The sequence below is a fragment of the Primulina huaijiensis genome, chromosome 13 (genome assembly GCF_012295235.1).
Source record: "Primulina huaijiensis isolate GDHJ02 chromosome 13, ASM1229523v2, whole genome shotgun sequence".
NCBI lineage: Eukaryota > Viridiplantae > Streptophyta > Magnoliopsida > Lamiales > Gesneriaceae > Primulina > Primulina huaijiensis.
The window spans coordinates 16,562,636-16,566,531 of record NC_133318.1 but is presented as its reverse complement, the minus strand read 5'-3'; positions in this window follow the sequence as shown (position 1 = coordinate 16,566,531).

Here is a 3,896-nt window from a genome sequence, read left to right as displayed (position 1 = left end):
ATGAGATAGAGGTCGATCCGGTTCATATTAACAATGAAAAGTATTTTCACATGTAAATTTAATTAGATATTCATCTTAAAAAATTGACATATGAGACAGTATTATATAAGTATTTTGTCATGAATTCATTGTTTATTTATCAAATATAATGACTTGGATTAAATTCTCGACCTAAAAGTCTTGATATGGAGTAAAGACATGGCCTAACCCATTAAATGACATCTATAGGATTTGGGTCTTTGTTATCATAAGATTTTGATTAATGAAATTTTTTGTACCGTAAGAATTATTATATAAATATGATTATATCTATCATGACTCAAATAAAATATATGTATTTTTTTAAAAAGTTAAAACAATTTTCATAGTCACTCACCAGCAAGCCTATTAAGTCTTTATATTTCTTGCATCTTTGTTCAGTGAATCTGTGTGTATACGGAATGAGGTTCACATTAAACAGTGGCGAAACAAGAATTTCTTAGTTGGGTGGGCTAAACTCCATACACGCAAATTATGATAAGCACCAAATTCGATGAGTATTCATATCTCGATTATTTGATAGACGATTCTCAAAAAATTTATCTCAGTCTGAAAACATTAAATGAACATAACAAATAAGAATGCGCAAGGATACCTAATTATTAAAGGAGGACATAACAAAAAAATGAAAGAAGAAATTTGGATTCTGGATCAAGCTGGTATATTTAAGAGTACTTGGATTGGATTTTGTAAAACACTGAATGGTGCGAAGTGCGTGCAGAAAGCAGTGATTCATGGGGAGGAACTACTTCAATAGCTTGGGCTGTGAAAACTTTCGATCTTGGAGCATTAGTGTCATCAGTTCACCTAAGATCGGCTTCAATCCTTACTCTTTATCCCCATTTTCGCCCAGGCTAACGGGCCTTACTTATTCATGGAGGAGATTGGAGCATCGAAAATAGCTGTTGAGAGGAAGATCATTAGCCCTTCTTCGTCGATCTCTTGGGCTCCGCGTTTCAAGTTTGTTATCCTAATCGTCTCCTCTCCTACGAGAGTAGCTACAAAGCTCTAGGAAAGGAAGAGCCTTACCGTATTCCCTCATATCATTCATGAATGCTCAGCTCGTTAACTCTTTGTTAGCTTTTTATCATGAACATAACTCAATATAAGACATACTTAAATTATAACAGATATATATGTACATATATATGTTTAAAAAAGCTAAATTGTTTGAGGATGAATGTTTTTTTTAAAAAAAAAATGAAACTAATAAAAAAATATTGTATATAAAATGGATGCTACCTAAATTAAGGCCAATTAAAACTTTATAATTACATATTATTTTTCTCAATAAAAATATGTAAAATAAATTAATATTAAAAAGTCAACCCCGAGTATTTCTCCAAGGGGGGATAGTGTTCCGTAATTACAACAGATTGTAAACGTAAAGAGACATAATCCTAGAAATCAAAAGAGGGCCGACCATGAAAGCCCTTAGAAGCCAGCTTGTGGGCAACACAGTTGGCAGTTCGACGACATTGTTGAGTCGACGTTCCCTGCACCAGTGAACAAACAAACCCCTGCGCGTTGGATCATAAGTTGTGGCGAGGTGCATCCATGGGCAAACACAAGTTGATTTCGAGCAAGCCATACGCTCCAACATAACAGTGACCCAGATCATCCAAGTTTCCTTGTTCGGCAATCCAACAAAATAATTTCACAAAGTGTTGGCCTTAAAAGTGACAAGAAGATGCCAAATGGATGAACGTTTCCAGACAGCACTCGCACCCTAATTTTTTACGCTGAAAAATTTTGCTTACTCGATTCTTGATGTGACTAACTTAAGTTATGAAAGATGATTTCATGCAATGCTGTTATCGGTGTGTTTTGTATCAGGACCATCTTGTACAAAATAAAAAAAAATACTGATGAACCCCACGTGAGTTGTTAATTAAGATGTTCATGCAAACATTTTGTGTAAAAAAAAAAATACTTGGAGTAGATCACATGACGTAGCATTGAATAACCCGGTCAGGAGCCAAAAATTGATACTACTTGATTAGTGAAAATCTGGGTACTTCGTGGAGATATGGGTGATTAGTTAGTACTCGAACAAGTCTAAATAATGAACTTTGTGAGTTGTTACCTTGTTGGGTGCAATAATTGTTCCTGTCTGGTAGAGGGATCGAAACGTGGTGCTTGAGCTGCTGAGTGGTTTAAAAGATTTGAGTTACACCATTACCACTAGCTATAGCTTTTGGTAAAACGGTAAGCACTCGGTTCTACATACCTGCATCACAAAACAAAATGAGTGACATCGAAGGTTACCAATCGAAAACATTCTAACACTCAAGTCAATAGTTGCTCAATAAAAGTTTCGAAAAACTAGAACATTCGACAAGAAAGATATTATACTTTGAAAATAAGGTAACATGAATTATTTATAGATTTTCATAGAGTTTTGCGGGCTTTGGCCTTTATGGGCGTAATTGAATTTATGGTCCTTGATTATCCTCAATAAATAATTAAAAAGAGGTTTAACCCGATTTAGTGGGCTGAATAATGAAAACAATCTAGTGAGCTAAATAATAAGTTATAACCCATCGTCCACAACTAAATTTAACTTTAAATTATTCATAGAAATTCATAGTTTTCTTCAACTATATATAAACAATATTAGATTCTAAATAAGAAATTATTCAACTATATATAAACGATATAAGATTATTAGATAGAGTTAAATGCTTTTAGTCTTTCAATCGAAATCATCTGCATGCTGAAATTCTCATATTTATATTTACCAATAATGATATATTGAAAATATACAACATTATTCAAATATATTAATAGTATTCCATCCGAGATAAACATTTATGGATTATTTAAATAATCCTACCAGCTCATGATATAATTTTTTTTTACATAATTTCAAAAGATATGAATAACGACACGATTAAAAAATGTTTAAGCAATCGATTAAATGCTTAAACAATTGAAACTAAATTTATTTTTACTTTATATAATCAATGAATATTTATAATTGCTTTAAATCTCTTCATAAAATTTACATAATTTGCTTTAATGCCTATGAGTTTTGTGTCATTAAATTAACTAATATTTAATTATTATTTGAGTAAATTGTAGTAATTTATTGAGTTGGAGCCGTTGAGACATAAATGAAGTGAAGGGTTATTAATAATATTTATATTATAAGAATATTTCAGATCGTATTATGAAGCCTATTTTTAAGGATATGATTTAATATAAGGTAATCAAATTTATTAATTTTTATATTTTTTAGATCGTAAGACAAATTATTTCTCTAATGTAATCAAATTTATTAATTTTTATATTTTTAAAATTAAAAGTTAGGGACATTCATTATCAATACAGGAGCCTTTCTACCCACAATTGTTTTAAAACTATAAATTCTCAAATATTCAATATCTTTTTCCACAAGCAATGTTTCTTCCAAAAAAAAAAAAATCAATATGTTAGATGTTTGTCTGATTAATTCAAGGTTCGTTTGTCAAATGTAATGATTTAAATTAAATTCTGGACCATTAATTCAAATATAATATAATGTAATAATAACAATAAATTCTGGACATAAAAGTCTTGATTTAGAATCAAGACATGCCTAGCCTATTAAATGACAAATTTGATTAATCATCACTCTCTTAATCTCAAATATAAATATTGTATTTTTTTTATTCACATATGTTCCAAATATACAGGATAATATAATAAATTAGCTACTTTTTTTAATATATATAAATTTATTGATATTGAAATATTCATTAAATAAATTTATTTATGAAATTTGTTTTTCTAATAATTTTCTTAATTGTGTGAAAACGCAAATAAGCATATATATTTGTTTATTAGTTTTTAGATTAAAAAAAAAAAAAATTATT